Source organism: Podarcis vaucheri, assembly GCF_965113315.1.
Source record: "Podarcis vaucheri genome assembly, chromosome: 5".
Lineage (NCBI taxonomy): Eukaryota > Metazoa > Chordata > Lepidosauria > Squamata > Lacertidae > Podarcis > Podarcis vaucheri.
Genome location: NC_138763.1, coordinates 24,366,967 through 24,380,463, shown reverse-complemented (window position 1 = coordinate 24,380,463; position 13,497 = coordinate 24,366,967). Strand labels below are relative to the sequence as shown.

The 13,497-nt window shown below is 45.9% G+C and overlaps 2 long non-coding RNA genes across 2 annotated transcripts in view; one reads left to right on the top strand and one right to left on the bottom strand.

Moving 5' to 3' along the window:
- LOC309533415 overlaps positions 1-13,497 on the bottom strand; it is a 136,189-nt gene that overhangs the window by 36,322 nt on the left and 86,370 nt on the right. The window lies entirely within an intron of this gene.
- LOC309532810 lies at positions 3,177-4,998 on the top strand. Its single transcript, XR_014220033.1, has 2 exons — positions 3,177-3,861; positions 4,590-4,998. It is a non-coding gene; the product is annotated as an uncharacterized lncRNA (long non-coding RNA).

Here is a 13,497-nt window from a genome sequence, read left to right as displayed (position 1 = left end):
AACTAACTTAGTTGGTCTTTAAGGTGCTACTGGAAGGAATTTTTTTATTTTGACTATGGCAGACCAACACGGCTACCTATCTGTATATGGGCTGCTATGACATCACTGTGGCACATCAGGACATTTCAACCATGCTTTCAGCATCTTCTTTGAAGTTACCCAAGCACTGCACCAAGTTACTTCCACATTCATCAGACTAATGAGATCTAGGTACCGTATTTTTCGCCCCATAAGACGCACCGGCCCATAAGACGCACCTAGTTTTTGGGGGGGAAAATAAAGAAAAAAAAATTTATTTCCCCCCCAGGTGCGCTGCGCTACACCAGGGGCTTGGGGCGTGCGGAGCTCAGCGCGCCCCAAGCTTCTGCGTGCCGGTAAGGTGTCCGCTAGCGTGGGAGAGCCGGGCGCCTCTCCCAGGGCTAGCGGACCCCTGCGCTAATCCAGAAGCTTGGGGCGAGCTGAGGTCAGCGCGCCCCAAGCTTCTGCGTGCCGGCAAGCAGTCCGCTAGCCCTGGGAGAGCCGCGGGGCTCTCCCAGGGCTAGCGGATTGCTGCGCTACACCAGGAGCTTGGGGCGTGCTGAGCTCAACGCGTCCCAAGCTTCTAGGTGCGCGCAAGCAGTCCGCTGCCGCCCCAAGCCTCGCGCACCCGGCGGGACCTCCTGCCAGGTGCGCGAGGCTTGCAGACACTCGCCCGAAGCAGGGGGAGCCCTCCCGAGGGCTCCCCGTGTTTCGGGCGACAGGCTGCCGCCCCAAGCCTCGCGCACCCGGCGGGACCTCCTGCCGGGTGCGCGAGGCTTGCAGACACTCGCCCGAAGCAGGGGGAGCCCTCCCGAGGGCTCCCCGTGTTTCGGGAGACAGGCTGCCGCCCCAAGCCTCGCGCACCCGGTGGGACCTCCTGCCGGGTGCGCGAGGCTTGCAGACACTCGCCTGAAGCAGGGGGAGCCCTCCCGAGGGCTCCCCGTGTTTCGGGCGACAGGCTGCCGCCCCAAGCCTTGCGCACCCGGCGGGACCTCCTGCCGGGTGCGCGAGGCTTGCAGACACTCGCCCGAAGCAGGGGGAGCCCTCCCGAGGGCTCCCCGTGTTTTGGGCGACAGGCTGCCGCCCCAAGCCTCGCGCACCTGGCGGGACCTCCTGCCGGGTGCGCGAGGCTTGCAGACACTCGCCCGAAGCAGGGGGAGCTCTCCCGAGGGCTCCCCGTTTTTCGGGCAACAGGCTGCCGCCCCAAGCCTCGCGCACCCGGTGGGACCTCCTGCCGGGTGCGCGAGGATTGCAGACACTCGCCCGAAGCAGGGGGAGCCCTCCCGAGCGTTCCCGCTGCTTGGGGAGAGATCCGCGAAGCCTGGACGCGCTGAGGTCAGCGCGCGCAGGCTTCGGGATGCCGGCAACTCTCCCCAAGCAGCGGAAACGTTCCCGCTGCTTGGGGAGAGGTCCGCGAAGCCTGGACGCGCTGAGGTCAGCGCGCGCAGGTTTCGGGATGCCGGCAACTCTCCCCAAGCAGCGGAAACGTTCCCGCTGCTTGGGGAGAGGTCCGCGAAGCCTGGACGCGCTGAGGTCAGCGCACGCAGGCTTCGGGATGCCGGCAACTCTCCCCAAGCAGCGGAAACGTTCCCGCTGCTTGGGGAGAGGTCCGCGAAGCCTGGAGAGCGAGAGGGGTCGGTGCGCACCTACCGCTCTCGCTCTCCAGGCTTCAGCGAAAGCCTGTATTCACCCCATAAGACGCACCCACATTTCCCCTTCATTTTTGGAGGGGAAAAAGTGCGTCTTATAGGGCGAAAAATACGGTATCTCTCTACCCAGAAACCCTCCTTCGACCTGGAAGATCTGAATAACTAATTACTGGACCAAGTACAAAGATCTTCTTCCTTGGTGAGGTTTATGAGTGGGTGGTTGCTGACCAGCTGAGACATTTTGGGATTTTCCAGATCTATTTCATTTGGGGTGTACTGAGACGAACTTTGTCACCTTGTGTCAGGAAACATACAGAGTGAGTCCCCAGTGTGAGTGTGTTTATAATGATTACTGTACAGATTTTGTGTATTGTTTTGAAATGTTTGTATGATATTTTATTGTATTGTAACTATTGCACATCACTTTGACACCCTTTTAAAAGTATAAAGTTTAATAAATCAAATCAAAATCTATAAACAAAGGCTTGTTGTGATCAGCACAATGTACAGGTAGTTGCTTTGCCTTCCACCAGCTAAACAAATTGATCTGGGCTCCATATTTAATGCCACAGTCTGGCTGTGGGAAACTGCAGTGAGACTAACCCTTGCTGTTACTAGGGCCACATTCACACCAGACATTTAAAGCAATAGCAGACTACTTTAAAAGGGCATATCTTCCTTCAGAGAATTCTGGGAGCTGTTGTTTGTTAAGAGTGCTGAGAGTTGTTAGAAGACCCTCTGGAGCTCCAATTCTTAGAGTGGCTTCACCATCAATCTCTCTTCACAGGGAACTCCAGGAACCATAGCTAGCAATTCTTAACACCTATAGCAAATTACAGCCCCCAGACTTCTTTGAGGGAAGCCATGACTGTTTAAAATGGTACCTAGGGCTTTAAATGTCTGGTGTGAACGTGGCCCAGGGGCTCCCCCTTCTTGTGCGATTTCAATCACACGAGGGACAGAAAGTGAAGGAATGTTCTACGACCCCCCTCCCTCTGTTATGTCCCCATCACCAACCCCCAAACTATGTTTTATTTTATATGTTGCACTTTTATCCCTCCAAGGAGGCCAAGGTGCCATACAAGGTTCTCCCCTTCTCATTTAATCCCCACAACAACTCTGTGAGGTAGGTTAGGGTGAGAGACAGTGACTGGCAGCCCATCTTCAGGGAATTCAGAGAAGAGTGACTTCAAAAATTAGTAATTAAAAATTCAGGTCTGCTGCCTCTTCTGTTTCCTATGCTGTGGCAATAAACGTCTTTGTATGCCTTCTCCACTCCTCCCCCCCCCCTTTTGTCTCCAAATGAATTCCTGAAGGACTTGGGGTTTGTTTTTTTTTAAAAAAGAGTTAAATTTGATATATTATAAAATTAAAAACTTTCAGGCAAATTTCCTGCAAAACATTTGAGAAAAAACTCCCCCTCCCTTTTTTTCTGGTGCTTTTTTATATACCCAAACCCAAGACAATTCCTCCTCTGTTATTCCAGCACTCAATAAATCCTTATGGGAGTGGTCATATGAGGAATATTAGTTGATCTGTCATGGCCTAAGAATGCACAAACAGGAAGGCTTTTGTGCAGAAGCCCCAACCACCTTCTTCAGCATATCAGTGTGATTATTTCCTCGCTTCACCATTTAACAGGAAATGAATTTGTTCAAGGAAGGCTAGTCAGAAAGGTTTCTGGGCCAAAGAAGAAAAATGTACAGAGGAACTTCATGCCACATCTTTGAACGTATCTGTACGAGACAGTTGTTGATAAGCGTCTGTACTTGTGCCCAAAGCAATGCATTCATTTGTCAAGACAAGCTGAGGCCTATAGAGCCAGAGAGAGAACTGCTAGACTGAAGAGACCAAAAGAAGAAGAAAGAAACGCATGGGAAGTAAGGATTATTTCAGATTGGAAATGCATATTTCTATTAATTCTTTCACCTGGTATGCAGCGATATGTACACACCTAAATTTCTGCAACATGACTTGCAAGATCTTCTTTGCAGAGTGAACTGTGTCCAGCGAATGTGATGGAACACTCTTTGCTCATCAGTTATGTGTGATATATTCTATGAGGCAATTACACCAGGAACAAAATTATCACCATTACGTATGGGTGGACTAACTCTCAGGTGTCTCCATGTGCCAGCCATCTTATTTTCACTTTCCTGTTTCGACTGCAGAACTGATTTGTGGGGAGATTCAGGTAGGTAGCTGTGTTGGTCTGACGCAGTTGAAACATAAAAAAAATAAATAAAATGTCCAGTAGCACCTTAGAGACCAACTAAGTTTGTTCTTGGTATAAGCTTTCGTTTGCATGCACACTTAGTTGGTCTCTAAGGTGCTACTGGACAATTTTTAATTTTTTTAAAATATATTTTGATTGGTGGGGAGCAGAAAACATATTCAGTGACACTGTCATCTTTGACACACTCACCTTGGAATAAGTCCCCTTGAATTCTTTTTTTATGAATGGCAGTTTACAGAGTATTATGCTGAACAATGCCAGCCAAATGACACAATGGGGGAGGGGGGAGGCCAGTTTATATGCTCAGGGCAATGCACATGGGAGTTATATGATTTGTGTTCACAAAATGTGAGGTAGGTCAGGTTGAGAAACCATGGTTTGCTTGAAGCAGCAAGTTCTAGGAGCGATTTGAACCTGGGTCTTCCTAGTCCAACCCTAAGAGTCTACCCACTATACCACACAGTTGTCATTTTTTTAAAATCTGTGAAAAGTCCTTGAAACGAGCACTTAAAGCCATTGTGTGGTACTTATCACTTGAAAATTCTGCAGCTTCTGAGAAGGTTCATTCGCCAGGGTTGTATGTGAATGGTGACAGGACTCCTGTTTTGTTGCATATATAGTTATCTGCTTATTATCTTGAAGAAATGATCTGAACACACTCACCCGCTTCTGTTTGTTTCCTTCAGACATGAGCTGTTTTCCCTCCTACCTTAAAAGAAGAAACTGGAAAGCCCATACCTCAACTTGGTGCCATGGAGGGTTCACCTTTGGACAGCAGCCAAGAATGTGATAATTCATTGTTGGGAAAGCATAATGATAACGCAGCTGTGTAGCACTGGGAAGTCAGCTCCCATGGGTTGTTAAATGTGGAAACACATTGACTGACTTTTTAATAGCTCGGCCTACTGAGTTACAAAGTTTTTACTACCACACACTGCTGCAAGAGCAATGGATTCTAGCACTGGATTCCCTCAAAGCATCCATATCAAAGATCTTGCAACACAATCAGCCTTTCCTTACAAAGAGTGTTTCCAAGATACATTTTCCATTATTTTAAGCTTTAACTTAGTGTAAAATAAATACTATGAAATTGTGTGTGAGAGAGATTTTGATTCTGGTTTTATGCTGCTTATTATTTTCTGCTGGTGCTGCTTTTATACATTGATTGTTTTAGTACTGTTGATTGTATTTGTATTTTATTGATTTTAAATTGTGAACTGCCCAGGGGACACAGTCGATTGGGTGTGGATGGCACAGAAAAAGCCTAAAGAAAGGAATCATAATGAATCCACCAGCCAGAAAAACACAGAAACACAGCTTTGCTTGACTACTGTCTCCTCAACGAATTGGAGACGTGACATTTCCTTACAATGGAGATTCCTTGTGAAGTTCTTCCTTAAGGAATCCTGTGATCTTGAGCAAGTTTGCGTTCTGGCACCTAAGATGTCTGGTGAGGTGCCTCTGTCTCCCTCATTATTTACTTGCAGTAGGAACTTAAAACCATTTCTGTTTCCCCAGGCATTTGATGGCTAAAATATACTGTTCTTGGCAACCTTGAAATCAATAGCATGTGACTGCTTTGCTGGTTTTTGTTAGAGGCTTAGAGAAATTGTGGAAGCAGGGAATCAAACATTGGCACATCAATGAGAAACCTCCCTCCTACTAATGTCAATGGAATGTGAAAATAAGAATTTTAATGCAAGGGTAAGCCAAAATGGGGCTCTCGAGATGTTTTCCTCCATCACTGCCATCAGCCCCATTCAGCATGGCTAATGATCTTGGGAGTTGTAGTTCACTGCTGGCTAGCCCTGTTTTAGAGTCTAAACATATAAAATTCCCTTATACGGAGGCATACAATTAGTCCATCTAACTAGTATTGTCTCCTTCAACGGCAGCTGTGGAATGCCTCTTGCAGAGGCTACTTGAGATCCAATTAACTGTACATGCTATTGAATCTAGGATCTGGTGCATGCAAGCTACATTCTTAACCACCAAGCTATCTTCCCTACTCTATTTAACTTTGGCTAGATTGTACCTAAATTGTTGATGCAAGCAGCTCAAAACAAGAACTATCTAACCTTCCAAATGGGTTTTGGAGTCAATACCATAAATACAGATAATAGAATCTGCCATATGTACGAATTGTGTAAATGGGGAGAAATCATTCAAAACAAAGTACGATCTTTTTCAGGAACATAGGAAGTTGCATTTCTGTGTCACAGTCTAGTATGCAGCATGCATCTTTCTTGTGAAAGGTTTCAATACATCAGATCTCTTTTGCTTTAAGCATTTAGATCAGATGAAAGTCACATGCAAAAGAAGACATTGCTGCTATTAATTGTTTTTTTGTTTTACTTTTGCAGCTTTCTTTGGCTTCTTTGTCTTAGGATTTCAGCATCTCCAAATCGAACATTCCTCATAAAATTGACTAATAAGAGGTCATGGTCACCCCTCCTCAGTAAATCTTCAAAGTCCAGCTTTCCAGTCAGTTTTATTGACTTGAAGCCAATTTTACATGCAAACATAATGGTGAAGAACTATTATTAGCTTTCCCATGTGATGTATGGCCAAATAGCCTGGAAGAATACAAACACACATACACGATGCATTTTCTATAACTGCTGACTGGCATGCAACTGAACTAGGATGAAAGAAGACGGTTTTGGAAGACCATGATCACAAAAGTGAAATAAAAAAATGGGTAAAGTTGCAAATTGAACCTGGAATGAAGCTCACAAATAAGAATAAGAATACAGTGGTACCTCAGCTTACATATGCTTCAGGATACAAACGCTTCAGGTTACAGACTCCGCTAACTGAGAAATAGTTCTTCAGGTTAAGAACTTTGCTTCAGGATGAGAACAGAAATCGTGCTCCGGCAGCGCGGCGGCAGCAGGAGGCCCCATTAGCTAAAGTGGTGCTTCAGGTTAAGAACAGTTTCAGGTTAAGAATGGACCTCCGGAATGAATTAAGTACTTAACCTGAGGTACCACTGTATACAAAGGCAGACTAAAGTGATTTTCAAGTCTATAGATAGCTAAGGAGGAACGAGGTCTCCCTTCCCCCAGAATGAAGACACAAGACCACATGTATGGAAGGTATCCAAGCAACTCATTCTGTTAGTGTGAGGTTCTCAATGTTCCACTCTCTTCTCTCTCCATTTGCCCCCACCCCAAATCTGCTACAAAGTGTTGGGGTGCACAGGGGGAGGAGGGGGAAAGCTCCACTGTGCAAAGGGAAATCCAGAGGAGTGTACCAGTGGTGAAAGTAAGTGCCCACTTGGAGTCCCAGTTTGGGCCTGCAACCATTGGTTCCCAGGGCCCATGGGTGCCATGCTGCATGCATGGCCCTGGTGTCAAAATTTGTGGGTACCCAGCCCCTTCATGGGTAATTTTGTGGGTGCCCGGGTACCCAGGGCCCCAGGGAGCTGGCGCCAAATCTGCTTTAAAATTAAACACAGTTCCCTCTGACATCCATACGTGGGCAACTGTGTTTTATAACCTTCACGAAGAACCAATGAGGTACCATTGATCAATATTTTACTCTGAACCATACCATAAGAAAAAATGCCAAGAACGCTAAGAATAATCTTTATGTAGCCTTCGTTGATCTTTCTGCTGTGTTCGACTCTATTAATTGGTATCTGAAGAAGTGTGCACGCACACGAAAGCTCATACCAATAACAAACTTAGTTGGTCTCTAAGGTAAGGCTACCAGATTTTTTAAAAAATGAATCCTGTGATGCTTAAATTAATTAATTACTACACATTCGGGATGTTGATGCTGCAGCGATGGCAGAGGGGCGGCAGCTGCCTTGACCTCAACTGTTACATTTCCCCTTCCTCTGAGGCTTCTATCTCCTTTCTCCATGAGCCTGGGCAGCCCCTGAGTTGTTGGTTCTTCAGTGGTGGTGGTGGTGGTGGGGAAGCAGTGTGCAGTAGGTCAGGCATGGAAGGTGGAGAAGGAGGGCTGAGAGCGGCGGCAGTGAGGCCATTGGAGCAGCCCCAATCCCATTCCTACTTGCATGCAAGCAGGAGGGGGGCGGGGATTCTTCAACTGGGAAGGGAGAGATCCCCGTCCCACTCCTGCTTTCACACAAGTAGGAGTTGGGAGGCTGCTCTGATAGGCAGCATGAAGCCTCCCTTCACAGCTTAGTTGCTGGGGTCAGGGAAGGTGGAGGCAGCCCAGAAGTTGCATCTTAAAGGCCCTGCAACACCACCATATGGGGACATCCGAGCAGCTTCTGAAGCCAGCCAGAGGAACTGCTCCGGGCTGCTGAGACTGCCGCTGCTGCATTTCCTGGGGACATTAGATGAAATCCAGAGACATTCTGGGGATGGAATTTGTCCGCGGACTTATTTGCAAATCCAGGGACTGTCCCCAGGAAATGGGGACATCTGGTAACCCTACTCTAAGGTGCTACTGGAAGGAATTTTTTTATTTTGTTTTGACTACGGCAGACCAACATGGCTACCTACATGTACTGTATCTATTACATAATTGAAACAGAGACATTTCAACTTGCCAACGTCAACTGTAGACTTCTGCTACTGATGTAAGAGCTCTCCTTTCCTGGAGGTTTTTAAGCAGAGGTTGGATGGTCATCTGTCATGGATGCTTTAGCTGAGATTCCTACCTTGCAGGGGTTGGACCAGGGGTCCCTTTCAACTCTACAGTTCTGTGGTAATATGATTCTATGATACAGCAACACAGATATGAGGGTCAGAGTAGGTTTAAACGGTGGTCTGACTGATGCTTTAAAAATGTCATGAGGTGTAAAGCAAGGTTACATTCCGATTTCCTAAGGGGATCCTGAGCTCCTCTCAGGAAGCCAGTCCATTATTTCCTCTGGCTACCCTGTCTGAAACCCCTGACATTACAGACTCCTTCCCAAGCCTGCATAACCAACCAACCAACCAACAGAGATAAGGTGGGATATGTCAGACTGGGGCTGTGTAGTCAAGCATTTCCAGGTCTCATTTAATTTTTGAGGCTTAGCAACAGTTTTCCCTCAACCAAGTCATTTTCACCTAGGTGAGTGACAATTGCCATGGAAATGCAGAAGGGCTCATTAGAGCAAGAAATTCAGAATTATGCATGAGGAAATAACTGGTCCCACCACATTCTCTTACTACCTTGGCATCAGTCCCCACTCCCACTAAATGTATGGGGAGAGCAGCATTTTTGTTTTGTTTTGTTTACCTTGGTCTCTTGCAGACATTACAATTATGTCAAAATCTATGACCAGGAAGTTAATTTCCAAGCCTTATAGCTGTCAGCATTTTGGAAGACATATCCCAAACACCCCAGCTGAAAATGTAATCCCCGCTATGAATATTACCTAGGTAAACTTCAGAAGACAATTTTCTGATTCCTTTTCCATTACGATGAATCTGATCATATGCTCTGTTCCAACTCCGTTTGCAATTATCTGAATAAATGCACATTTATTTATGTAGATTTTGTATGGCATCCTTAGTAGCTCCTGCAGGCTGAGATTCAATTGGGTGTCTTTCATTTTGCTCTAAGAAGCTTAAAATGAAGTCTTACCACCACTGTTTCTGCATGTCATGAAAACAAGTACCTATATGAAGTGTTGTACCTCATTTATTGGTGTATGGACTGCAGAGTATCTATAAAGAGTAGCATTCATATTTTAATGAAGGTTGATGCTTTGTTATGGCATTGACCTGTGTCTTAACAGATTAAGGCTGCATTCCTAACCCCACCTACTGGAAGTCAGTCACACTGAATTTAATAGCAATTGCTATTTAATAGCATTTGGTTAGGATTTCATTGCAAGTATATTAAAGGTAAAGGGACTCCAGACCATTAGGTCCAGTTGTGGCCGACTCTGGGGTTGCGGCGCTCATCTCGCTTTATTGGCTGAGGGAGCTGGCGTACAGCTTCCAGGTCATGTGGCCACCATGACTAAGCCACTTCTGGCAAACCAGAGCAGTGCACAGAAATGTCGTTTACCTTCCCACCGGAGCGGTACCTATTTATCTACTTGCACTTTGACGTGCTTTCGAACTGCTAGGTTGGCAGGAGCAGGGACCGAGCAATGGGAGTTCACCCTGTCACGGGATTCGAACCACTGACCTTCTGATCGGCAAGTCCTAGGCTCTGTGGTTTAACCCACAGCTCCACCCGCGTCCCAGCAAGTATATTAGCACAGTCCTAACCCTGTCTGTTCAGAAGCAAGTTCTATTGAATTCAATGGGGCTTATTCCCAAGTAAGTAGGGTTAGGATTGCAGCCTTAGACAACTTAACAATTACATCTGCATTAACTTGCTTATGGAAAAAATAGTTCTGGAGGCCCAAGTCTCAACCTCAATGAGCTTGTGGTCCAAAAATTTTAAGGTGGGAGAGGTTACACAGGAAGAAAACAAGTAATTGAGACAAAGTTCTCAAGGGAAGAACTCAGGACAGTCAGAAATAAGCATAGAGGAATGCTTGCTGTGTCAGTTTCAGTCCAATATAGGGATAGGGTAGATTCTGTTCACATTCAAAGGCAAATCTACTTACTGTATTTTTTGCTCTATAAGACTCACTTTTTCCCTCCTAAAAAGTAAGGGGAAATGTGTGCGCGTCTTATGGAGTGAATGCAGGCTGCTCAGCTATCCCAGAAGCCAGAATAGCAAGAGGGATCGCTGCTTTCGCTGCGCAGCGCTCCCTCTTCCTGTTCTGGCTTCTGGGATTCAGAATATTTTTTCTTGTTTTCCTCCTCCAAAAACTAGGTGCGTCTTAAGGTCTGGTGTGTCTTATAGAGCGAAAAATATGGTAATTTGGTTTCCCCCAGACAACACACAAATTGAAACACAGCTATCCTGTCCAGTGTGAATTAAAATGTACAAACCAGTGAAAACAACATGCACAAATATGATATATTAGGAGGAGGTGCATTGCAAAAATGTGTATTTTAAGTAAAAATTACATATGAGCATGTGTATAATAGGATGAACTCTCATTAACACACTTATGAAAGGGTGTTAATGGGGTGTTATGTGGGTTTTATTTTCTTAACATTGCAAACTGATGTTGAAATGCAGAGAACGGAATTTAAGATTAGGAAAATGAGAACCTGAGAGAAAATAAAATGTAATTTTAAGCTGTAATTAAGACTGGAGGCAGAGGGGATTTAACATTTTCTGGAGACGATTTGTTCCGGAGAGGGAAATGGTGCTGATATTCTACTGCCCACATGTTTAAGGTTTCACGAGCATGGTGCATAATCAAGAAGATATGATTGGTGGAGGGAAAATGTGTTTGTGTAAGCACTGTGAATAGCACAAGACCTGCTTTAAGCCAAACCCTTAGTAAGAGGGGTGACGACATCTGGGAAGTTTTTGTGTGATGAGGCAGCATGGAAACTCCCTGCCATGACTTCTGCTGAAGCAAAGGGAATAGCATTGTGGTCTATCAATGAGAACCCTTATTATCATCATGCCTCTGTTCCTTGATCATTGCTCTTAACAGGGTCCTCGCTGTTCTGCAGTGTTTCTGCGGCAGCTGTGAGCTGTGGCTGTTGTATTTGCATTAACATAACAAACAGCAGGAAAAAGATAGAGACACAGGGCTTTTTCATCCATTATGCAGCATCTAGACCAGGTTTGCTACTGAATGTCACTCTGTGAAGAGCGACAGCCAATCCGAGCTCTCAGAAAAAGCGTGCCTTTTTATGATATACATAAAAGCACCTGCTTTGCCACATCCATTCTCTAGTCTACATCCTTACTTATACTTAAACAACAACAACCATTAGGTGTACATCTAAAACAAATCAATATGTGACATATCCCACCAGTTGGGCAGACTCCTACACCACCATTTTTTAAAAAAATCCTTCAGTAACTACGAACTGGTGGTTCCCTCATTGCGAGAAGTGAAGTTACAGGGAGCCAGGCAGAGGGCCTTCTCAGCAGTGGCGCCCTCCCTGTAGAACCCCCTCCCATCAGATGTCAAACAGATAAACATCTATGTGGCTTTTAAAAGACATCTGAAGGCAGCCCTGTATTAGGAAGCTTTTAATGTCTGGTGTATCATGTGTTATTTTATATTTTGTTGGAAGCTGCCCAGAGTGGCTAGGGCAACCCAGAGAGATGAGCGGGGTACAAGTAATAAATTTTTATTTTTATTGCTTCCCTTTTGTCCACCTGCTGCAAGGACTCTCATGCAAGCTTTTCCAAATATGCACATTTCTGTAAATGCTGGAGAACTGCATCACAAAATCCAGAGAAGTGTAAAGAATGGTTGTATTTTCATTCTCATGCTAGCTCGGAAGCTGAAATCTAGATAGGTTCACCTTTAAATGTGATCCAAATTAGATCCCAACCCCCATCCTACTCTTTTTATTCCCATGTGTTTCCAATGAAGCCACACATAGTATGCAACATGCTTTCCTACCATATAACAAAATGGCTAATAGATTCTGCTCAGCTCAGAAGTGTTACTGCAGGAACAGATGAACTACTACAAACAGCTTTGCAAACCAACCAACCAGCTTTGCCAATGCTTTTTGTAAAGCGGATTGTCAGAAGCAAACATAAGTAGCTCGGCTGTAATTTTGAGTCTTTTCTGCGTTGACTATTACTGCGAGTTCAGAGTTCGAGAGAGAACAGTAATTACTGTGTGGGTAGATGCAGGCTACACTCTGTTCTCAGAGTCATTTTCTTGTTGTGTGTCACCTTGCAATTTGAATGTTTTTGTTTTGCTCAAAATTTAAACAGCCAGGAATAAGCTGTACTTTGGCATGCAACAGAGCTGGGCTTGCCTTGTCCTAAGCCCGGGGATCCAGAGAGCTCGTGTAATGTGCCACTAGGACAGCTCATGCTTTGCATGCAGAAGGTCCCAGGTACAATATCCCTGGCATTTCCAGGAAAAGCTGGGAAATATTTCTGCACGAAACCCTGGAGTGCTATTCGGTGTTGACAATACTGAGCTAGATGAACCAATGCTCTGACTCAGGTTCCTATGCTCCATGGCGGCTAAGATGGTGGAATGCAATGTTTCACCAGTGGACCACTGGCCAATTGACAGCAGACCCCATCACTCCTGCTAGTTGGTTGGGAGTCTTGTAAGGAAAACGAGATGGGGTGAGCCTTGATCTGCCCCAGCAAGCCACTTACATCCCATAAAAGGTAAAGGGACCCCTGACCGTTAGGTCCAGTCGCAGATGACTCTGGAGTTGCAGCGCTCATCTCGTTTTACTGGCCAAGGGAGCCACCGTACAGCTTCCGGGTCATGTGGCCAGCATGATGAAGCCACTTCTGGTGAACCAGAGCAGCGCACAGAAATGCCATTTACCTTCCCGACAGAGTGGTACCTATTTATCTACTTGCACTTTGACATGCTTTCGAACTGCTAGGTTGGCAGGAGCAGGGACCGAGCAACGGGAGCTCACCCCAACGCAGGGATTCGAACCGCCGACCTTCTGATCGGCAAGTCCTAGGCTCTGTGGTTTAGACCACAGTGCCACCCGCGTCCCTTACATCCCATACCTCCCCCCAAAAAAACATTTAAGAAGGGCAAATTGGGGCACCTCCTCCTCTGCCAGGACCGCAGACGTACTTCTGGAATCCAGCTTCCAGAAG